The sequence below is a fragment of the Lontra canadensis genome, unplaced genomic scaffold (assembly GCF_010015895.1).
Source record: "Lontra canadensis isolate GAN:19392208 unplaced genomic scaffold, GSC_riverotter_1.0 scaffold1, whole genome shotgun sequence".
In the NCBI taxonomy this organism is placed as follows: domain Eukaryota; kingdom Metazoa; phylum Chordata; class Mammalia; order Carnivora; family Mustelidae; genus Lontra; species Lontra canadensis.
Window position 1 is genome coordinate 107,469,382 of NW_022630995.1, and position 25,424 is coordinate 107,494,805.

General features: G+C 35.0%; 1 protein-coding gene across 2 annotated transcripts in view; it reads left to right on the forward strand.

Moving 5' to 3' along the window:
* Positions 1–25,424, forward strand: part of STPG2 (sperm tail PG-rich repeat containing 2) — a 586,771-nt gene that overhangs the window by 233,314 nt on the left and 328,033 nt on the right. The window lies entirely within an intron of this gene.

Here is a 25,424-nt window from a genome sequence, read left to right on the forward strand (position 1 = left end):
ATGCAGCCATCAAAAGAAATGAAATCTTGCCATTTGCGACGACGTGGATGGAACTAGAGGGTATCATGCTTAGCGAAATAAGTCAATCGGAGAAAGACAACTATCATATGATCTCCCTGATATGAGGGAGAGGAGATGCAACATGGGGGGTTAAGGGGGTAGGAGAAGAGTAAATGAAACAAGATGGGATTGGGAGGGAGACAAACCATAAGTGACTCTTAATCTCACAAAACAAACTGAGGGTTGATGGGGGGAGAGGGGTTGGGAGAGGAGGATGGGGTTATGGACATTGGGGAGGGTATGTGCTATGGTGAGTGCTTTGAAGTGTGTAAACCTGGTGATTCACAGACCTGTACCCCTGGGGACAAAAATACATTATATGTTTAAAAAAAAAAAAAAAAAGAGCAAAAAACCACATTCTTAAAAAAAAAAAGAATTCCCCAAGTAGAAAAAATCATTTAAGCCATGTAAATAAATTAAATCTATCTTATTTTATGAATATAAATGAAACTTAATTTAGGTTATTTCTTGTAAATATGTCTGACAATCAAAAGAAACTGAAGTAATATTCCTAAAAGTGGTATGAGATGATCACTTTTAACCAATTCCTAGCCTTCTAGAAATCCACATTGTATTACCAATCATTGTAAAGGTAAACAGCTTCCTCATAGTCAATTTATAAGCATCCTATAACATTATGCCTCTCAGCCTTATATCAGTTTTTATGGTTGGAGACATCCGGTTTGCAACAGTTTTTATATGTCTTAAACTCATACTATTCCTTGATATAGTGGTTTTAATTTTGCTGTTTCTGGATTTTTGGTAGTTCCATTTTTTTTTAATCCTTAGGGACATGATTTATACATACATTGGATCTCCTCTGCCTGTCTTCCATTTCAAACCACTTTTTCTCTGACCCTTCACTTCTTTATCTTATATTCTTATTCTGTATTTTCCTTGATTTTTGCCAATCCTTCTTATGAAAATTTTATGTGAACTTTTTCTTCCGTAGTTACCTTGTAGCTTGGTTTTATATCTTAGATGGCCTCATATAACATATATATGTTTTTTATATATATACATATACATATATATATAACATAGACCATATAACATATATATGTCTTATATATATATAAAACTTATATATATAACATAAATCATAACACATATATAAATCATATAACATAGACCATAACATATATATACACATATATATGTAAATTTTTTTTACTGTAAGTCAAATCAACTTTTATTTTTTCTTCATTTCTGTCATTTTTAAACTGTATTCAAGAATTTTTTTTTAATCCCTGAAAGCTTTTTTGTAGAAATTTAATTTGATTTATAGTTTTGTGTTACAGTTTTCTTCTGGGGTGTGTGTGTGTGTGTGTGTGTGTGTGTGTGTGTGTGTGTTTGGCAGGGGCAGCATTTAGAATTTTGGTGTTTTTCTCTTCTCCTTTTAGAGATGTTGACTGAGCGTGTATATATATACACACACACACTAAACCACAACATATATATATTATATGGTTCCATACCTTTTGATTTAGATATTCCTTAATCTATAGACATTTAGTCAGGAACACACATAGTAGTCAGTTTTCTGGGGAAAGTTGTTTTAATCCTCTAGGATATGACAGAATAAGAGAACATGTGACTGAGGATCTTATATTTGATGATATAACAGATCACTATGATAATGTAAGTTTGCACAATGAGGAGAAATTATTTTTTCTGGTTGGATGAGAGAACTTTTAAGTGATTGAGGAAGGCTTTTAAATTATTGAGGAATATGTAGTTTATAGAGCACTGAACTGTAAGTGAGAGATTGGATTCTTGTCCTGACTCTGTTAGTGATGAGCAGTAATGTGAAACAAAGTCATCTTGTTTGTGGGCAGGGTGACCTACAACTTAGAGATAAATATTCCACGGCTTTGAACTATTATTAGATATGAAAAGAAATTAAAAAGTATATTCATCTGAAATTCTCTGAAGAAATTACTGAATGTTCGTTAATTATCTTTATAGTGTTGGAAAGCAGGTCAATACTTCTAATTGATTATGCTTCTAATATAGATGATGACCAAATTGCTTTCTGATGTGGCAGGGACTGATTAAATATAAGAATTTGGCCTCTAAGTGGAGTTTTATAAATTTAGGGCCATAGATAAGACATTCTGGATGAAAAAAAGGGCTGAACTGCTAATCAAGAGTTGCCTGTTCTATTCATCTCATATACTGTGTTCAAGCCCTAATCTAAATAAATCTTCAATAATATCTAAATGCTTTAAAAATATCGATTTAAATGACTTACAAGTTCTAAAACTTATCTGTTTAAAAATGCATCAAAGTGTTTATCTTTGGATCACTAAATAGTTAGTTTACTTGGGCTCCACAAAGCTCCCTGGAATTTGTGAATATGATGAATTATCACTCCCATGATTAAATTAGGATATATGACACAGCTGACCTTAAAATAGAGAGATTCTTCTGAATTATCTAGGTGGACCCAGTGTAATCACATGAGCCCTTAAGTGTGGAGAACTTTGTCCATCTGGGGGCAGAAGGAGAAGCCTGAGAAATTAGAATCGGAGAAAGACTGAATAGGTCATCGCTGCTTGAACATAGCCACAGCCACATGAAAAGAAAGTGGACAGTCTTTAGGAACAGAGAGAAGCCCCCAGCTAATAGCCCAAATGAAAATCGGAACTTCAGAATTTGCTAAGGCACTGGAATTTGCTAACAACCTGCATTATCTTGGTACTAGATTCTTCCCCTGACCTTCCAGGTTAAGAGTTCAGCTTGTCTGACAGCTTGGTGTTGGGCTTGTGATATCCTGAGAATAGAATCCAGCCATATCTGCTCCAGACTCCTGACCTACAGAACTGTAAGCTAATAAGAATGTATTGTTTTAAGCCACTAGGCTTGTGTCAGTTTGTGGCATTAGAAAATAAATACATTAGTCCACAAAAAGACCCTTACTTTTCTCATACTAAATTTACTTGATGTCCCTAAGAAATAATTTGACTTAATCTGTTGAAATTAATAAACGTTTTAAATTTAAAAGAGAAAATGAGGAGCATGTATTTTGATTCCAATTCATGCTTAATACTTCTCTGATTATCTAAATGTAATTTGATTTTCTTCTGCATTTCATATATGAGTAGAAACATTGTACATTTATATTATGAGAATTTTTGATACTTAGGAACATTATTAAATGATGATGTAATCCCTCATTAATGTGCCAACACCATTTGCAATAGATGAGTGCTGAAAATGCAGAAGTGATAATGAAATGCAGATACTGAGAAGAAAATGTATTAATTTTATTGATTTAAAAAATCAAAGCAGGGACAGTTTTTCATACTTATTAAACAGAGACTAAAGCACATTCATAAAATCAAGAGTAGGAAATATTGTGTATTAATAGATTTTTTTTTTTAAGATTTTATTTTTTTATTTGACAGACAGAGATCACAAGTAGGCAGAGAGGCAGGCAGAGAGAGAGGAGGAAGCAGGCTTCCCGCCAAGCAGAGAGCCCGATGCGGGGCTCGATCCCAGGACCCTGGGACGAGGACGACGACCCGAGCCGAAGGCAGAGGCTTTAACCCACTGAGCCACCCAGGCGCCCCGTGTATTAATAGATTTTTTTAGCAACATTGTAGGTACTACTTAAGAATGTCACATTGTGTTATTATTTGGTAGAAAGTTAGAGCTTTCTTGCATTTTTAAGTGGTACTGTAATCAACTTTAATTTATACTATGTTTTAATGGTATACATTAAAAATGATTAGTATGAAAACATTATTTAATTTGCCTCAAATAATCAAATTTCCATAGATCTTAGATAATATTATATTGTTTGGCCTAAAAGCCTTTCAGAGCATAATATGTTTTGTAATATTAGATTAAATATGTTGCTTGGGAAAAGGGAAAGACAAAGATAGTTTTTACCGACTTTTGGAAGAAAGGGAGAGAAGAGTAAAGGAGGAATGCAGATATTAAGAGTATTAAAAATTCAGCACTTTCCTTTCATTCTGAAAAGAAATCACATTAGTATACCAAAATGAAGGCTTTAGAATGTTTTGAAAACATATTCTGTAAATCCAATGTGTGGTTTATAAATATTTTAGTTTCAATTAAATACTAGTTCGAGTCAGACTTATACTCAAAGATTTTTAAAGTTCATATTTTATTTTTAATAATGAAATCTGATAATAGAATGGCCAGGAGTTTCAGAATATATAATTTCTATTTTGAAGAGATGTTAAACAATAATTTAAAAAAATTCACCAATTTTTAGTGTTGTATAACAAAATATAGAATGCAAAATAATGTTTTGTACCCTCACATTCATAGGGAGTATATTTATACTAGCAACTTGGGAGTGGGTTGGATGGAGAAGGCAGGAGCAGTACTCACTGGCTTCCCTGTTTTTTGGGGGGAAAATCACTGTCAGCCCCTAATGCCTACTTAATTAGAAGCTTAGTCCAATAAACCTCTTTCATGAAAAGACTGGGAGATGGGCAATTTTGCCTACTCTCTCTTTGGTGGTTAGGTGTGGTGAGTTTGAACCACTGTTAAGAATTTCTTTGGTATAGTCTTGTGGGCCTTGTGCGCACAAGCCTGCTGGATTTTAGAGCTATGTGTTTTGGGAGCTCTTTGCTCTGGTGAGAGTTTAACATTTGGGCTGCTACATGTGGAGTTCCAAATCTTTCATTCCTCAGGGAATAGCTAGGAGTTGGGGGTTTCCTCCTGATTGGTACTGTTTTGGAGTGGGGTTCATGGGAAGAGTGTGCTTCAGCCTTTCCTAACCATTTTGATGTGAGTATTTTCTCATTCATCCAGTGTGTAGGAGTCGCTCAGCTAGTTTCCTGAACTTGTTAAAGGTTGAGAGGGAATTGCTCCATATGTAGCTGTATGTCTAGTGCATTTGTGGGAGGAGGAGAGCTCAGGATCTTTCCATGTTGCCCTGCTGGCTGATTCTCAGTAAATATTCTGTTTTTATTATTTTGATTATTAATTATTTCTTGATTTTTATTTATTGGCAAATTTTATTTAATTTGAAAATTAACCAATCATGTCTTTTTTCCATTTTGTGTTGTAAAATGTATGCTTTTCTTATTACTTTCTGAGATATTCATGTATTACAGAGAAGAACCCACATAAGAACTATACTACTACTACTAGTTAATTACTAATTGGAATTTATTATTTTCTTTAAAATATTTTGCAATAATCTTTACATGGAAAAGTCTTAATTTTTTTTACACTTTTATTGCTCTTTTCTTTTCAGTTTATTCTGTTTTTTGTTTGTTTGTTTGTTTGTTTTTGCTCTTTGATTTTAAGGCCCTTATCATCTTGAAACTAGCTAAATAAAGAAATTTATATTAGTTCTTGTTATTTATTTCATATACCATTTTAATTTTTGGTTTAGGAAATATTTCAAACATATGGAAAATGACAGAGGATAACACAACAAAGATTTTCACATTTGTCATCCTGTTCTATCAAATTCACATGCTGCCATACATTTTAAACATGCTCAAATCACAATAAAACTATCTAAACCTAGTATATGCCCAGTATATGTCAACATTTAGTATTTGTGGCTTTTTAACCCTACTCATGATTGAGTTGAGTGATAGTTTATCATCTTATCTACAGCTGCTGTTGAAGTTCATTTGTATATATCTTTGGTCAGTTTTCAATATCTGGTAGGCCTTCACCTAGAGCAATTCTGCTGGATTAAATCCTGCCATTTTCCTCCACCCCCTAAGTTTATTTTTCAGTACTTTGAACCTATGGAGTAAATGGAAAAGTATAGTACTAAGTACTACTAGAGGAGTATTAGAGTATTTTCTCTCTATCCCTGACTATAATGTTTTGCTTTTATGATGGGTCTTTATACAATGCTATGTTCTGTGACTAGTTCTCCTATTCTCTACTGGTAACCTTTATACTCTGACAGTGAAAAGTTGTTCTTTTTTTTTTTTTTTTTAAATTCTTTTCAATGTAACAGAATTCATTGTTTATGCACCACACCCAGTGCTCCATGCAATACATGCCTTCCATAATACCCACCACCTGGCCCCCCCAACCTCCCACCCCCCTCCCCTTCAAAACTCTCAAGATTGTTTTTCAGAGTCCATACTCTCTCATGGTTCATCTCCCCCTCCCAATTTCCCTCAACTCCCTTCTCTCCATCTCCCCATGTCCTCCATGTTATTTGTTATGCTCCACAAATAAGTGAAACCATATGATAATTGACTCTCTCTGCTTGACTTATTTCACTCAGCATAATCTCTTCCAGTCCCATCCATGTTGATACAAAAGTTGGGTATTCATCCTTTCTAATGGAAGCATAATACTCCGTAGTATATATGGACCACATCTTCCTTATCCATTTGTCTGTTGAAGGGCATCTTGGTTCTTTCCACAGTTTGGCAACCATGGCCATTGCTGCTATGAACATTGGGGTACAGATGGCTCTTCTTTTCACTACATCTGTATCTTTGGGGTAAATACCTAGTAGTGCAATTTCAGGGTCATAGGGAAGCTCTGTTTTTTATTTCTTAAGGAATCGCCACACTGTTTTCCAAAGTGGCTGCACCAACTTGCATTCCCACCAACAGGATAAGAGGGTTCTCCTTTCTCCACATCCTCTCCAACACACGTTGTTTCCTGTCTTGCTACTTTTGGCCATTCTAACTGGTGTAAGGTGATATCTCAATGTGGTTTTAATTTGAATTTCCCTAATGGCTAGTGATGATGAACATTTTTTCATGTGTCTGATAGCCATTTGTATGTCTTCATTGGAGAAGTGTCTGTTCATGTCGTCTGCCCATTTTTTGACATGATTATCTATTTTGTGTGTCTTGAGTTTGAGAAGTTCTTTATAGATCCTGGATATCAGCCTTTTGTCTGTTATGTGATTTGCAAATATCTTCTCCCATTCTGTGGGTTGCTTCTTTGTTTTGTTGACTGTTTGTTTTGCTATGCAGGAGCTTTTGATCTTGATGAAGTCCCCAAAGTTCATTTTCGCTTTTGTTTCCTTTGCTTTGGAGATAGATCTTGAAAGAAGTTGCTGTGGCTGATGTTGAAGAGGTTACTGACTATGTTCTCCTCTATGATTCTGATGGATTCCTGTCTCACGTTGAGGTCTTTTATCCATTTTGAGTTTATCTTTGTGTATGGTGTAAGAGAATGGTCGAGTTTCATTCTTCTACATATAGCTGTCCAATTTTCCCAGCACCATTTATTGAATAGACTGTCTTTTTTCCACTGTGTATTTTTTCCTGCTTTGTTGAAGATTATTTGACCATAGAGTTGAGGGTCTATATCTGGGCTCTCTACTCTGTTCCACCAGTCTATGTGTCTGTTTTTATGCCAGTACCGTGCTGTCCTGGTGATCACAGCTTTGTAGTAAAGCTTGAAATCAGGTAACGTGATGCCCCCAGTTTTGTTTTTCTTTTTCAACATTCCTTAGCAATTTGGGGTCTCTTCTGATTCCATACAAATTTTAGGATTATTTGCTCCAGCTCTTTGAAAAATACCAGTGGAATTTTGATCGGAATGGCATTGAAAGTATAGATTGCTCTAGGTAGTATAGACATTTTAACAATATTTATTCTTCCGATCCATGAGCATGGAATGGTCTTCCATCTTTTTGTGTCTTCTTCAGTTTCTTTCATGACTGTTCTGTAGTTCCTTGAGTACAGATCCTTTACCTCTTTGGTTAGGTTTATTCCCAGGTATCTTATGGTTCTTGGTGCTATAGTAAATGGAATCAATTCTCTATTTTCCCTTTCTGTGTTTTCATTGTTAGTGTATAAGAAAGCAACTGGTTTCTGTACATTGACTTTGTATCCTGCCACATTACTGAATTGCTGTATGAGTTCTAGTTAGTTTGGGGTGGAGTCTTTTGGGTTTTCCATATAAAGTATCATGTCATCTGCGAAGAGAGAGAGTTTGACTTCTTCATTGCCAATTTGGATACCTTTTATTTCTCTTTGTTGTCTGATTGCTGTTGCTAGGACTTCTAATACTATGTTGAACAAGAGTGATGAGAGTGGGCATCCTTGTCATGTTCCTGATCTCAACGGGAAGGCTGTGAGCTTTTTCCTGTTGAGGATGATATTTGCTGTGGGTTTTTCATAGATAGATTTTGTGAAGTTCAGGAATATTCCCTCTATCCCTATACTTTGAAGCATTTTAATCAGGAACGGATGCTGGATTTTGTCAAATGCTTTTTCTGCATCAATTGAGAGGACCATGTGGTTCTTCTCTCTTCTCTTATTGATTTGTTCTATCACATTGATTGATTCGCAAATGTTGAACCATCCCTGCAACACAGGGATGAATCCCGCCTGGTCATGGTGGATAATCTTTTTAATGTGCTGTTGGATCCTATTAGCTAGGATCTTGTTGAGAATCTTAGCATCCATATTCATCAGGGATATTGGTCTGAAATTCTCCTTTTTGGTGTGGTCTTTGCCTGGTTTGGGGACCAGGGTAATGCTGGCTTCATTAAAAGAGTCTGGAAGTTTTCCTTCTGCTTCAATTTTTTGAAACAGCTTCAGGAGAATGGGTGTTATTTCTTCTTTGAAAGTTTGGTAGAATTCCCCAGGGAATCCATTAGGTCCTGGGCTCTTGTTTTTTAGGAGGTTTTTGATCACTGCTTCAATCTCGTTACTAGATATTGGTCTATTCAGGTTGTCAATTTCTTCCTGGTTCAATTTTGGGAGTTTATAGTTTTCCAGTAATGCATCCATTTTATCTAGGTTGCTTAACTTATTGGCATATAACTGTTGATAATAATTTCCAATGATTGTTTCTACTTCCTTGTTGTTAGTCATGATCTCTCCCATTTCATTCATAATTTTATTAATTTGGGCTTTCTCTCTCTCTCTCTTTTTTTTTTTTTTTTGGATTAGTGTCGCCAATGGTTTATTGATCTTACTGATTCTTTCAAAAAACCAGCTTCTAGTTTCATTGATATGTTCTACTGTATCTCTAGTTTCTATCTTGTTGATCTCTGCTCTAATCTTGATTATTTCCCTTTTTGTGTGTGGATTTGGCTTAATTTGTTGTTGATTCTCCAGTTCTTTAAGGTGTAGAGACAGCTGGTGTATTCTGGATTTGTCAGTTTTTTTGAGGGAGGCTTGGATGGCTATGTATTTCCCTCTTAGGACCGCCTTTGCTGTATCCCATAGGTTTTGGGCTGAAATGTCTTCATTCTCATTGGTTTCCATGAATTGTTTCAGTTCTTCTTTGATCTCCTGGTTGATCCAAACATTCTTAAGCAAGGTGTTCTTTAGCTTCCAAGTGTTTGAGTTCCTTCCAAACTTTTCCTTGTGATTGAGCTCCAGTTTAAAAGCATTGTGATCTGAGAATATGCAGGGAATAATCTCCGTCTTTTGGTATCAGTTGAGTCCTGATTTGTGACCCAGTATGTGGTCTATTCTGGAGAAGGTTCCATGTGCACTTGAGAAGAATGAATAATCTGTTGTTTTAGGGTGGAATGTTCTGTATATATCTATGAGGTCCATCTGGTCCAATGTGTCATTCAGTGCTCTTGTTTCTTTATTGATTTTCTGCTTGGGTGATCTATTACGAGAGTGGCATGTTAAGATCTCCTACTATTAATGTATTCATATCAATATGACTCTTTATCTTGATTAACAGTTTTCTTATGTAATTGGCTGCTCCCCTGGGGCATAAATATTTACAATTGTTAGATCTTCTAGGTGTATAGTCCCTTTAAGAATTATTTAGTGTCCTTCTGTATCTCTGACGACAGTCTTTAGTTTGAAATCTAATTTATCTGATATGAGAATCACTACCCCAGCCTTCTTTTGAGGCCCATTGTCATGAAAGATGCTTCTCCATCCCTTCGCTTTCAGTCTAGGTGTATCCTTAGGTTCAAAATGGGTCTCTTATAGACAACATATGGATGGGTCCCGTCGTTTTATCCACTCTGCAACCCTGTGTCATTTTATGGGCACGTTTAAGCCATTCACATTGAGAGTGATTATTGAGAGATACATTTTTATTGACATCGTGTTACCTTTGAAGTCTTTCTTTCTGTAGATTGTCTTCATATATTTCTGTTCAATGATATTCTTAGGATTTTTCCTCTTTTATAGAACCCCCCCTTAATATCTCCTGCAGTGTTGGCTTGGTGGTCACATACTCTTTTAGTTTGCCGGTCTTGGAAACTCTTTATCTCTCTATGCATTTTGAATGTCAGTCTTGCTGGATAAAGTATTCTTGACTGCATGTTCTTCTCATTTAGTGCCCTGAATATGTCTTGCCAGCCCTTTCTGGCTTGCCAGGTTTCTGTGGACAGGTCTGACGTTTTTCTGATGGGCTTTCCTCTGTATGTAAGGAGCTTCTTTGTCCTAGCTGCTTTCAAGAGGTTCTGTCTACAATTATGGTTCATCATTCTCACTCTCAGGTGTCTTGAGGCCTTTATAGATTCTATAGTCTTGTGGGGAGACCCTTCTGCCTCTAGTACATGAATGCTGGTTCCATTCACAAGATTGGGAAAATTTTCATGGAGATTTTGTTCAACTATATCTTCTAGTCTTCTTTCTTTCTCCTCCCCCTCAGGGATTCCAATAATTCTGATGTTGGAACGTTTCATGGCGTCATTTATTTCCCTAATTCTGTTTCCTTGGCTTCTAAGCTGTTTGTTCCAGGCTTCCTCCTGATCCTTTCTCTCTATCTATTTGTCCTCCAGATCACTAATTCTATCTTCTGTCTCCATTACCCTAGCTTTTAGAGAATTTAGATTAGATTGGAACTCATTGAGAGCATTGTGAACATCATCCCTGGTGGCTTTTGCTTCTGCCCTAATCAATTCCATTTTGTCATTCATGACATCCTCCAACCTAGCCATTGCCTGGATAATTGTTAGCCTGAATTCCCTTTCCGACATAATGTCTATGTCCATAGCCATTAGCTCTGTTGCAGAAGGCCCAGCCTCTGAATTTTTCTTCTGTTGGGCATTCCTCCTCCTAGTCATTTTGGTGAGAGATGGCTGAACAGATGTAGCTGAATGTATCGACCGTGGTGCAGGCAAGGTGCGCCCTGGAACGCTTCTGAGCAATCAAGAGTCCCCACCCAAAAGAAAGAAAAAAGAAAGAAAAAAAAAAAAAGAGAGAGAGAGAGAGACAGGAAAAAAAAAGAAAGATAAAATAAAAGAGAAGGTTAAGCCCAAATGGGACCCAAGGTAAGATTTATGAAGTATACAAACAAAAACAGACAGCCACCAATGAATGATTATAAAATTTTCATGGCATATAGTATTACAATAATTTTTATAATACAGTATTGGCCACATAGTTACTTTTTAAAAAACCACTTAACCTGTGATTTTAGGCTGATAAGGCAGTTCCTCCAATGATGAGAGAGGCGTACTGTACAGTAATATAATTCTTTGAAGGCAAAGTTATAAAACAGTAAGTAAACTAATATGTTGCTAATTGTATATTAAATATTACTCACTTTTTGCCTATGTAAGGATAAATGATCTACTTCCATACAGGTCTTGTATATGGTGTTCTACATGATGAACACTTAGCCACTGATACTGACACAAAAACATTTATTTCACCCAGTTCTTATACAGTTAATCAGTTTTCACACAAGGACAAACACATGCACAACAGCTAAGTTTGTTGACTGTACAGCATAATGATTATTTACTATTCACTAAGTGGAAGTAGATCATCATAAAGGTCTTCATCCTCATCATTTTCATGTTGAGTAGGAGGAAGAAGTAGGCATGTTGGCCTTGCTGTCTTAGGAGTGGCAGAGGTAGAAGAAATGGAAGAGGTGGAAGGAGAGTTAGGCACTCCTGGTGTGACTTTATGGAAATACCCATAACTTCTGTCTGACTTTTTTGCTTTTTTCATTTCTCTAAAAATGTTGCCATATGGTACCAATCAGTCCTTCTTCCACCATTTGCTTTAGTTTAAGTGCTGGTATCATAGAAGTGTCCATGTCATAAGTGCATTCAAAAGCAGTCTTCAATAATCAGAACCCTTCTGCCACATTGTCTAATGTCAGTTTGTTTGCTGGCACTGCTTCTTCTGTGTCTTCTTCCTGATGTAAAGGCTGAATTAGAGATGTGTTTGGAAGCAAGTAGACCTCATGGGCTGGATGGGGGCATTGTCCAGTATCAAAAAATGGTTGTGTTTGTTTTCCCCTTGGGGGTGCTGAAATCTAGCTAAAAAACAGAAGGGTCTTTGAATGTAGTTTTGATTGTTTTCTACATTTTTTTTTTTTAAATTTCATTTATTTGTCACAGAAAGAGTGAGAGAGTGAGTGAGTGAGTGAGCAAGCAGGGGGAAGCACAAGCAGGGGGAAGCAGGGGGAAGCAGGCAGAGCGAGAAGCAAGCTCCCTGCTGAGCAAGGAACCCAATATGGGACTCAATTCCAGGACTTTGGGGTTATGACCTGAGCTGAAGGTAGACATTTAAGTGACTGAGGCACCCAGACATCCCTGCTTTCTACAGTTTTTTTAATTTGGTTTGTGGGCCCTCGGAATTGTAATTGTAATTTTTAATTGTCTTCAAAGAACGAAGATTTAAAATAATGTCTCACTGAACAGGTGAGATAGCTCAGTTGCTCTTGCGTCACTGTTTTTTTTATATGTATATATATGTATATATATATATACACACATATATATCTATATATCTATACATATAGATATATAGATACATATATACACACAAATATAAATATATCTATAATGTATATATAGTTTTATAGATATATATACACACACAAATTTATTAGATTTTGAAATTCTTTTTTTTTTTTTTTTAAAGATTTTATTTATTTATTGAAGGAGAGCAAGTGAGTGAGAGACAGAGAGAGAAAGCACGGGGGCAGAGGGAGAGGGAGAAGCAGACTCCTCGCTGAGCAAGGACTCTGATGTGGGACTTGATCCCAAAACCCTGGGATCATGACCTGAGCCAAAGGCAGACACTTAACCAACTGAGCCACTGGTACCCAGATTTTGAATTCAGGTGATTGTACTTAATGCCCAAGATTCATACTACTGTACTACAGACTTTTTTTCAGAGCAATAAATCTTTGGTTCATTATGATTCCACTCAACCAAAGGCCTGCTGAAATGATTTATTATTTGGAGATGATACATTTGATGGTTTTTTTCACTCCATTGTCAGATGTGCTTTATTGTCAAGTGCATATTTAGCTTAGGTTCTTGAACTGTAATGGTGATCTGCTGCCTTTTTTTTTTTTTTTTAATAAAATTTGACTGAAAATGTTTGTCATTTTTTAATGAGTTAGCCAAAGAAATGCAGCTACTATTCCATATTAAGCCTGCATTTCTTCCCTAAATTCCACTTAGGTTAAATTGGTTTTCTTTTTCTCTGATTTTTAATACCACAAAATAATTTCAGAACGTATTACTAGTTAAGTGTAACAACTAATACTTTAATTTCATAGATCTCACTGTGACGTTTTTCTTGAGAGGTAAAGCAGTCCATTGGCAAAAGTGCATGTAATTTTCCTTCCTTCTTATTTGTCAGATTCTATTCAGTGATAGTCTTTTCTTTGATTATCAAAGGCTCTCACTGCAGGCAGTGCTATTGCTTGTGCCTAAGAATATTACTGCAAGTTGTATCACTAATGCTACTTGCCAAGTTGATTGTATGGAAAGTTTCTCATCTCCTATTCATGTTAATCAATATCAAGCACCTGTGGATGCTTTAGGATGAGACTGTAGTGCAGAATTCATGAATTCCGTTCCCAGGAAATTTGCAGTGAAGCAGGTGCTGGATGGATTTTTTCTCCCTCCCTACCCCATGAGCTCTGTTAATTGTACCTTCAGTAGGCCTGATGTTTGAATAAATCAGATGTCTAATAAATTATTTTCATGCACAGAATTTCAGCGTTTTGTACTCTAGTATAGCTTGGTCTTATTCCTGAAAGTTTAATAGCAATGTGATTTAAGGTTTTGTTTTGCTTTTTAAGAGAGGGATGTGAGTGATTTAACTCAGGTGCTTTTAAGAACCTGATAGGTAATCCTATTGCCTTTCTTTTTCTAATTAAAGAATTCCTAAGTACCTTGAGGGGAGAAAAAAAGGCAATGCCTTACCAGCAAGGTACTTCCTGACTTTAGAGATAAAGCACCCATAAAGCCAATCCAGAAAAAGGGCTCTTGTCCAAGCTTTCTTGTTGTACAACCACAAGACTGGCAGCTGGTGTTTGCTTTCTTTCAGGGCTTGGGGGTTAGAGCTTTATAGATAAGGACCATCCTGATCATAAACCTGACGGCAGTGGCACAAAATAGGAGAGTTAGACTATCTCTTCCTGCCTTAAATCCTGGTGCTTGCTTCACTTACCAATAATGTCCTTTGGCATTTTGTTTTCAGAACAGGTCACTTCCATTTGTATTAAAAACCTATTCAGGCTGATATCCTTCACATTCAGTGATTTTCTTAATGGTGTCTGGGAACTCATCCTCTGCCTCTCAGTTGGCAGAAGCTGCTTCTCCTGTTATCTTGACATTTTCTAAGCCAAACTTCTTTCTAAAATCATCGAACTATTCCTTTGCTGGCATTAAGTTCTCCAGCTTTAGTTCCTTTACCTTCCTTTTGGCTTAGGTTGTCTTATAATGACTTTTCTTTGAATCATATTAGAGTCTATAGGTATGCCTTTCTTATAGCAATCCTGCATTCACAATAAAAGCTGCATTTTCAAGACAAGATAAAAACCATTTCACAAAAAGTGCAAGGTTTTTGCATCTGCTGGTGTAGCTGAAGTGGTGGCTTCACACACTGTCTTTTCTTTGTTTACTTTGGCCCTTAACTCTGGACGCATTTATCTTGAAATGGTGGGCTGCAGACCTCATTCTGTGGTACATGTCAGGCAATTCAACTTTGTCTTGTAATGCAATGACTTTTCTCTGCTTCTTAGCAGCACTTCCAGCATCACTGGAGGCACTTTGTGTGGGTTCCCTGGGGTTAGGGTTTACGGTATTGCATTAAACATTGAAAAATATGTGAGAACCACAAGAGATCACGTTTTGCTGTGACATGAATTTTACTGGAGAGAGAAACCGTTCATGTGGAGGAATTAGTGTCACACAATGTTTTAGGCGGATACTCACAACACTTGAGCTCACTGCAATAGCAACAGAAGGTGGCTGTGAAATTACCACAGTAGTACAGTATGTGCTACAGTTAATTTTATGTGACTTTGATTTAATACTGCATCTTTACATTTGCTTTCATTTCTTTCATCTGCAAATGGTGCCGTGTACTATCTGTATGTTTGGATACATTTTAACTTTTCATAGTAGATTTGTGTATATTTTATTGTACTAAATGATAAAATTACACATATTTTATGCACTCATGACACCTAGCTTTTTCTTAAATTTTTCCATATTTCTAGGCTATGCGATTCATCTGTGAGTTTTTTTCGAATTGTTACAAATTACCATTTTCCAATATACTTGACTGAAAAAATTCTGTGTGTAAGTGGACCCATGTTGTTCAACTCCTGTTTTTCAAGGGCCAGTGTAATATTGGGGGAGTTTACATTGCTAAAACCTTTCTATGGTTACTTGATAATTTCAACCAAAAGTTAATTTGCATATATCCTTGCCTTAACAATTCAGTTTTTAAGGAATTTATCTTGGTATTTGCCCAAAAGTGCATAAACATATATTTTCCTTTATTATGTCATTGTTTATAACAATGAAAGAGTAGAAATGAGTTAAATGTTCACTGGTGAAGGCTGATTAAAGTAGTAGAGTAGAATAATAGACTCTTTTTTTTTTTTTAAAGATTTTATTTATTTGACAGAGAGAGACACAGCAAGAGAGGCAACACAGGGGGAGTGGGAGAGGGAGAAGCAGGCATCCCACAGAGCAGGGAGCCAGATGCAGGGCTTGATCCCAGAACCCTGGAATTAGGACCTGAGCCAAAGGCAGACGCTTAACTACTGAGCCACCCAAGTGCCCCTCTTTTTTACTTTGTATTTCAGTTTTTTACAATGAGAATGTAGTGTAGTGATGGGAAGAGAAAATAGAACAATACCTGATTACATCTAAGATGATCCATACTGGCCCTTTGGGTTTGTTAGCTTTTTTTGTTCATTTCATTTTGCTGTGTGTGTGTGTGTGTGTGTGTGTGTGTGTGTGTGTGTTCCTTTTAAATTTCTCTTATGAGTTCTTTGGCAAATTTGGAGTGTCTTCATGAGAGATATGAATTAGGTGCTTTTCTAAACTGAAACCATGAGCTTTCTTTTTTCCTTCTCTTACACTTGTCTTTTTCTTTTCACATGCCTTTGTGCATGTTTAACTGACTTTCTCTTTTATTGTACAGGCATTAATATGGACTATCTTTATAAATCAGAAATTTACTTTACTCAGGGTGGTTGTATCTTTAAGGTATTGAAAGTATCGTGGTATACAAAAACAGAAACTGGGACCAGAAAATTTATATTTTCTTTAATATATTGAAATGTAAATTTCCCAAAACTCTAACGAAGACATTTAAAATTGTTCAATAAATAATACTTTTTTAAAAAGAATTGATTCATCTCCCTGAAATGCATGAGGGGAAAGAATTTTTTTTTTTTTTTAAGCATGACCTTACTTTAAAAATTCAGTAAATGATAGAGGAATCTATTCTGAGTTTTGTTTTTTTCATGTCTAATAAAGATATTTGTTAAATTATATTTAGCCCATGATCAAATTATAATTTTATGTTAGCCATTGTGCTTTTTTTCATTTGAAACAGATATACTGATATTTTTTAAGCTTCATGTTCTAAGATTAATTTATTTCTGACATTGAAAAAATATTACTTTCAAATAGTTCTTGTAGAAGTTATTTGGGGAAAAACCAAGTATCCTCCAAATATCTGATATATTAGGAACTCAATATTTATAATGAAATATAATAACTAAAATTTATATAGCATGTACCTATGTACCTAGCATTGTGTGTTGCACATATATTAACTCATTTAATCCTAATAGCAAGTCTAGGAGGTAAGAATTATTATATTACTTTTAAGATTTTATTTACTTATTTGACAGACAGAAATCACAAATAGGCAGAGAGGCAGGCAGGGGGAGGGGAAAGCAGGCTCCCCACTGAGCAGAGAGCCCTATGTGGGGCTCAATCCCAGGACCCTGGGCTCATGACCCGAGCCAAAGGCAGAGGCTTTAACCCACTGAGCCACCCAGCACCCCGGTAAGAATTATTATTATTCCTATTTTACAGATGAAGAAAATTGAGACATAAGATTTACCCATGGTCATATGATTAGCAAAATGCTGAGCCAGGGCTTGAACCCAGGCAACATAGCTGTAGAGTCCTTAATCTTCACTAAGGATGGACACTAGTGCCAGTGTTTAGTAAAAACTCAGTACATTTTTGTTAGACCAAAATTAAAAGAGGTTAGCATTTAAAAACAGTATCATGTAAGTAGCATTTTGTTTATAGTATAGGGAAACAATATACCAAATTTTTCAAAAGAAAAGAAAGGAAAATGTAAGGATATTAGCATTATTTTAGATGATTATTTTCTTGATTCCCCATGAAGTTTAAGATATTTTAGATGTTTTTAGATGGCTATAACCTTTTATATATATGACCTTTGAAAACAGTGATAGGATCATTGAAGCTTTTCATCTAATATTTTATTCTGCTTGTTTTGTTTCTTTATCTTTTCAATCAAGAAACATTTAGTGTCACTAAAAAATGTGCTATTAAATTTGACAAGAAGTATAAACTAACTTGAACAATTCTTTAGTGCCATGTAAGAACTATAAATATGGAATGTGATGGTGTCTTTAGAATATATTTCATTCATCAGAAAAGGTATTTATATGAACATCAGGGGAGAATAATTTGGTTTCCTTCATTTGAAATATACAATTTACCTTTTGCTATTGAGATCTATAAACTATGTGCTATAACATGGAAAACAGTTATTTTTGTGTATGGATAACATTACCAGAGTTCTTTATCTCTCTGTGTAGACAATGTTCAGTTTCTGTCATTGCATACCTCCTTTGTCATAATTACCTTGCTTTCTCGCATCTCCTTTTCGTAGTTTATTCCTCTCTGTCGTCTCCTCTACTCTTCTCTGTCTTCATATAATCATAATTACTTTTTTTAAATCAAATAGTTTATTTTCTTATACTCTATCAATTATTTAAAATTGTATCACTTTTTTTATTGCTTCATATTTGAACCTTAAATTTCTTATGGATTTTTTTTAATCGTAATTACTTTTTAATGTAAGTAATGGGATGCTAAGATGTTCATAGCTTACAGAAAGAAAGCCTGGATCATTCTTCCTTCTCTTAAAATTTACTGTTGGAGAGGCCACTTCCAAATATGAATAGTTCTAGGAATCATCTCACTGTCAATCTCATAGGGAGAAACATGTCTCCTGCATAGAGACCCACTAAATATTTCTGAACATGACCTTCAGCATACATCATTTTGAGAGGGAGTTAGATGAGTGAGTAAGGTTCTCCAAGGCCTACTTGAGACTAAAAACAAGGCTGTGAATATAACCCAGCAATTCTGACTTCGGGTTTTGTGGTATTTCAGGAGTGCTATCTTAAGATGATCCTTCTTTTTATGTAAGGGATAATTCTTGTCATACTGAACAGAATAGATGACACTAGGGGTCATTTGATTTCCTAAAGTTTGAACATAACAAATTGATTAGAATTTTACTTGTAGACATTTCTCTAGGGCTAACAAAAATTTTGCAACTCTGCTGTTCATGTTCACACATCCCTCAAAAATCACATTCAAAATTTACATCTTTTAAGTTTTCTAAGCTTATCAAGATAATTTTTAGTGCCTTATCCAAATATGTTCAGCTGGGTCCAGGAATAATTGTGTTCTTTTTAAAAAATCACTTAAATTAACTTTCTTTCTTTTCACATTCAACTTACAGAATTAACTTCTGGATTTGTATTGAGTTGATAAAACTCTAAAGAAATGATATTATGTCAATTAAAGCTATTATAACTGGCAATAATCTTACGGTTTTTTTTTTTGTTTTTTTTTTGTTTTTTTTTTCCCCTACCTCAGTATAATCAGCATTTACAGGAAAAGAAGGGTTACCCAGACCATTTCTGTTCATGGGTTTTACTCTAATCTGCTGAGATATACATTTTTTTCTATAAAACCAATGTCAAAGGTAGTCATGAAAAGCTCAAGCATCAAAAGTAAAAGTCTACTTTTTTTATAGCAAAGAGAAGGAAATGCATCATAAAATATTAATCAAATTTAACTACCTAATGATTTTATGAAACTTAGTCCTTGATCAGTATGAATGGACATATCCATACTTCTACATCATTGCTGGGATTATAAATTACACCTATTTTTATAAGAAACGGAACATCTTTAGGGAAAACAGTACTTGAACGGTCTTTACCAAGCACACATTTAATACAGAACTGCTTATATGTGAGATAAATTTAAGCACTATGGGCGTTGAAAATACTTCCAAGTCATTGTGTCAGCCCTACTGTTATGGGGCAGCTCAGTGATAAGACCAAATATGGGAGGGGAGGCTTCAAGGCAGACAGATAGTAATAGATTTATTCACTCTTTCATTAGCTCATATATTTACTCATTGATTAAAAAATATTCATTGATGGGGCTCTTGGGTGGCCCAGTTGGCTAAGCATGTGCCTTCAATTCAGGTCATGATTCTAGGGTCTAGGAATCAAGCCCTACATTGGGCTCCCTGCTTAGTGGAGAGTCTGCTTCTCCTCTCCCTATGCCCCTCCCCTCTTCTCATGCTCTCTCTCTCTCTCAAATAAATAAAATCTTTAAAAAAATATTCATTGATCACTTACTGTGTGGAATGCACTTGTCATCACTGAAGATACTTTGATTAGTGAAATAATACTTTCTCAACCTTCAAGAACTGCACATACCTATGGGGATGATGATATTAAACAATAACTGAAGACTTATTTAATTGCAAGTATAACTACCACTGCAAAACTGAGAGTGGTGTGTTCTGAAAGTGTATCACTGGAAACCTGATAGAACTAATGAATTGAGGGAAAGTTGAGACCCAGAGGTTCAGCAAGAGTTAGATAACAAAGCCCATAAATCTTGGGTCAAAATAGCTTTTGAGAGAGATAGGGATAATATACTAGAAGTGAGTTAATTATTTTACAATTTTATAACTCTCAAAGGCAGAGAAAAGTTATGACTGAGATGACTAGTTACCAATGCCGTATCTAGTCTCTTTTTCTTCTTTACTAACAGAACCCAATTTTATTTGAAGAACAATGTACCCAGCTAAACGACTACTTTTTTCAGGTTGCTTTATAGTTATAGGGTAGTTATTTGAATAGTTTTAATTAATGAAAAGGAAGTAAAAGTTATCAGATTGGGAAACTTCTTCAGAGAAGGTTGTTCAGTTGTTATACACATTTTTTTTTTTTGCCTTTTGTTCTTTCCCTCCATTTCTGAAATGAGAATGTTATGGCTAGAGCTATGGTGAGTATCTTGGGAACATAAGAATGGGGGCTACAATATAAGAACGGTGCAAGAGAAAGCATGGAAGGGCCTACATGTCCAGTGCTATTGTGGAGCTCCTATGCTCCTGGATTCTTAATGTCCGCTTTCTTTAACTGAGGGAATAAAAGAAAAATTTGCCTGCAAATACAGAAGGCAAATAAAATCTTATCTGAGGAAACATCAGAGAGCTATAAATCCTCTCCCTGCTCTTATATTGATGAAGAAATAAATAAATATTCAAATAAATATGATATATTTGTTTAATGAGCTATTTATATGTTTATGTGTCTATACCAATAAATATACGGTATACATATGTTTATGTATTTATACAAGTAAGTGTATTTATACAATAGGTAACAGAAGAATTGAAAAGTGAAGGATATCATTTGTAGCTACTGTGATCAAGAATGGAAGAAGAGGCTCTGCTTGAACTGGGTTTTATAATTGTTAAGTTTACCTCCAAATTTATTTATTTTATTTTATTTTTTTTAAAGATTTTATTTATCCATTTGAGAGAGAGAGTGAGAGAGAACATGAGAGGGGAGAAGGTCAGAGGGAGAAGGAGACTTCTCATGGAGCTGGGAGCCTGATGTGGGACTTGATCCTGGGACTCCAGGATCATGACCTGAGCTGAAGGCTGTTGCTTAACCAACTGAGCCACCTAGGTGCCCTTACTTCCAAATTTAAAAAGGATTTTAGTGCCAAAAGAGAATGTTCTGAAAATTTTTCCATAGCACTCAGGAACCAATATACTTTTCCAGCAGAAGTTGGTCATGCTTTAATATAACTTCTTTGCTTCTGTGATGCTGATGGTTTAAGATTGAAGACCTAAAGTTTAAAGAGATAGTATAGTTGTCAGGTATATTTTAGGGCCCATAGCAGGATTGTTTTGGTAAAGACAAGAAAGGGATAAAGTGAGAGAAGTTACAATAAATATAACTAATGATTTTTAGATATGGGAGAGGATGGTGAAGAAAAGTGAGTGCAGCTTTCTATTTTCAGAGCTGGTTAAATAAGGAATTATTGTAGGTAGGTGAGGTAGTTGGGGAAGGAAAGATAAAGGGGTTTTATTTTAAGGCAGTCTGAGGATAAGGAAGTGAAAGTGTCAGCAAATAACTAGAAATTTGTGATTCAGGTATGAATTGTATGATAGAGAAATTAGGTGAAATCAATTGTTTTATTGTCTACTTGATTTTGTCTGCCAGCACTTTTTATTATTCTTTACTGAATCTTGAAGTATCATGGTATAGCTGACATTTTTAGTTCCTTTTATAAAACAGTGTTAGGGTAAAAATCTTTTCTAGTGTGTCAGGAAATTATGGACAATAAAATCAATATTTTCTATTTTTGCCTATCACTTACAATTAACAGTATAATTTTATATTTGTAGTAAAATATTTTTGTTCTAAAATAACACTTATTCTTTCCTAAGTTAAATATTTAAAAATGTATGTGTTCAAGATGATGAATGTTAAGAAAGCTGAAAAATGGCAAGGGTAACTCTAAATGTTCATAATTATAATTTGTGACAGGCAAAACAAAGATAATTTGTTCATCATCTGAAATGCCTTTCTTCTCTATAAATCTGAAATTAAGCAACTTGGATAAGCATATTGGTAAATTGCTTATTTTGTTTTGTTTTTATAAAAGTTTTATTTTCTATTTTATTTTTATTAGTTTCAGAGGTAGAATTTAGTGATACATCAGTTGCATATAACACTCAGTGCTCCTTATATCAAGTGCCCTCCTCAAAGCCCATCACCCAGTTACCCCATCCCCCCACCCATCTCCCCTCCAGCAACCCTCAGTTTGTTTCCTATAGTTCAGTCTCTTATGGTTTGCTTCCCTCTCAATTTTCATCTTATTTTATTTTTACCCCCTCCCCATGTTTATTTGCTTTGTTTCTTAAATTCCATATATGAGTGAAGTCATATGGTAGTTGTCTTTCTTCGACTGACTTATTTCACTTACATAATATCCTCTAGTTCTATCCACATTGTTGGATGGCAAGATTTCATTCTTTTTGATGCCTGAGTAATATTCCATTGTATAAATTCCTTTAATCAAAGTTTTCTGCACATTCAGAACAATTTCACTATACTTATGGCCTGTAATTTTTTTACTATATATATACATATATATAGTAAAAAAATTGATATATATATTTTACTGTAAAAAAATATATATATAGATATATATATATCAAAAGTTTTAGTCAAATATATATATATTTGACTAAAGATTTTGATTAAAAGCTTTGATTGAAAGTTTCATTGAAGTCTTCTTAACTGATAAGCTTCATTATAAAAGAAATTCCAGTGATTTTTTTGAATAATTATATATTTGGGATTTTAAAATGAAATTTTAGACTTGTATATTGCTGTGGGCTCATCCTTCTAGTGATAGTTTACCTGATAAGTACCACAAGATTAAGATTCTACTCTGCCTTTGTGGCTCTGAGTTTGTCACCCTTTTGAGTTTTGGGTTGAAGGCCTGAAGGTCTGTTTTATTTCTTCCTGCAAGTTCCACCCTTCAAAGTTTTCAGCTTTACTCTTTAGCTTCCTACCCCATTCAAGTTTAAGTATCTTGAAGAGGCTTGTATTTGGGCATGGGAAATTTTGTAGGGCCTTCAACTTGGTTGACAAAATTGAATAAAATCACAAAGTATGTGAAATGGTTTTTCTAAAACATAAATGGGGTGACGTGTTTCCCTTTGAGGCTGGTTGAAACTAGTGATTTTTTTTCTTTTTAAACTGCCTGGGATACTGTCTTCATGTGATTCCCAACAACGTAACTACTTTTCATTGTTGTTTGTTTAGGGCTTAAAATACTAGAAGCTTTTCTTTTAAATAGCCAGTTGACATCTCTCCAGGCAAGGAAGATATCACTGAGGATTACACATAGTTTCATACCTAATAGAATTAATAATGTTAATGACAACAATGATGGCAGTAGAAGGAAACACTAGTGCTTATTATGTATCAGATAGCATTCTAATACTTTTACATATATCAATTATTTTAATTCTATGATTATCTCATTTTTTGATAGGGCCTGGATTTTCCAGATGAAATCAGGATACCTTAGATTTACCTTTAATTTGTGTTGAGGCATAGCTTTTATTTCATCAGGCATTTTATCACATTTTTCCTCAGTTTCTACTTGCTCTTGTTGCCCCTGGAAGCTGGACATGGCTTCTAGCACTGCCAGCCCCTCAAAAGAATGGAATTTTTAATGCTCTGTGTTTCTTTGAAAAACTGGCTACCAGTTCAAAGGCTGTCATTTAAGCCTATGAACTAGATTCATGTTCTAGCTAAAAAACTAAACCAGGAGGATGTGAATCAGGCATTTTTAGTTTTTGTGCCAGGACTCCTATCTGCTGCGAAGTATGTGAAATTTTCCAAACAAAGGGAAAGGATACAAATAACTAGATTGAAAAAAAAAAAGCATGAGAAATATCTGTCATATCCACTCATCGTGTGCCTTTCTTATTTTCTGTGATGTATATAAAGGATCACCCACAGAGATTTGATGATCTTACCTCTACATACTTTTTTTTCCTACATACTGTTTTTTCCTGAAATGGTGTTTAGAGTACCATCTGTAGGTATTGTTTAAATTATTGCTCTTAAACAGTGTTTCAGATTTGTCTTAGTAACAATTTGTCTAGGAAATTGACTTGAAATATCAGTCTCTTAGACAAAATGAGAATTGAATATGAGTAAGAGGAGCTTAGAAGCATTGAAAAAGGACAAAAGTGGGGAATATGTTTTCAGAGAAGAATGGATATGCTATAGGAAGAGACAATCATGAACAAATGTAGTATGTCTACACTTGGTAGAGGACACATTGAATCTATTGAAATTTAGGATAACCAGTTCGATGAATTTTCCTTGGTGGGAACATACTGTTTTTTAAGAAAACTGATCACTCATGAAGTTTCTTATCTTTGCTTCAAGGCATTAAAAAATTAATAAAGAGTTTTCTATATGGCAACAGCCAAAGCCATCAATCATACACAGGCTAGGCACTGGAAAAAGGAATGGGTGGTGATACCAGGCAGGATGTTACAGAAGCCATAACCATGATAGCTTCAGATGAGAAAATTAAAATATATAGTAGGTACAATCAAGAGCTTTGCAAAGCTTCCCTAAACATTCTGAGTCTATTGTGTGCACTCAAGATTTCTTTGTGCTTTGGCACTCTCTCCCACTTTGCCTTCACACACCACAGAAGCAGCCCCAAAGGATCCAGAAGTCATCTTTGGAGCTACTACTGGTATTGCTTATCTTCAGCCTACCCTTACTAAATATTCTCTTGATGCTGACAAGCAAACAACTGCTGACATATTTTAGTTGACTTACAGAGTGTGGTATTTGCTCTTTGACATGGAACTTAAAGCAGAAATGTGGGTTTTCATGTAAGAATCTCCTCCCCAGTACACATACCATATTTAATGATCCTTTGGAAATAGAAGATAATGTTGTTGGCATATGCTTGAAGGAGATAAGTGCATGAGAAACAAGAGAAAGTATGTTTTATAAAGTATGGCTCCTCAATGGACTTTAAAAGTATGATTTTTCAGTATCCAAATTTGTTTGACTTACTTAAAACATTAAAATACTTCCCTATTAGCCCAAACCCTGAATATCATTGTTTATTATTATTATTTTTGTATTGAAATTAACTTTTGTAGAATAGTAAGATTATCTATTGCTTTTATGGAATTAGGTACCAATGTAAGTATTTTACTTGTTTTAACTCATTTATTTCTCATAACAACCCTTATGGCATATGATATAAATACTATTATTTTCTCCACTTACAAATGAGGAAACTAAGAATCCCACAG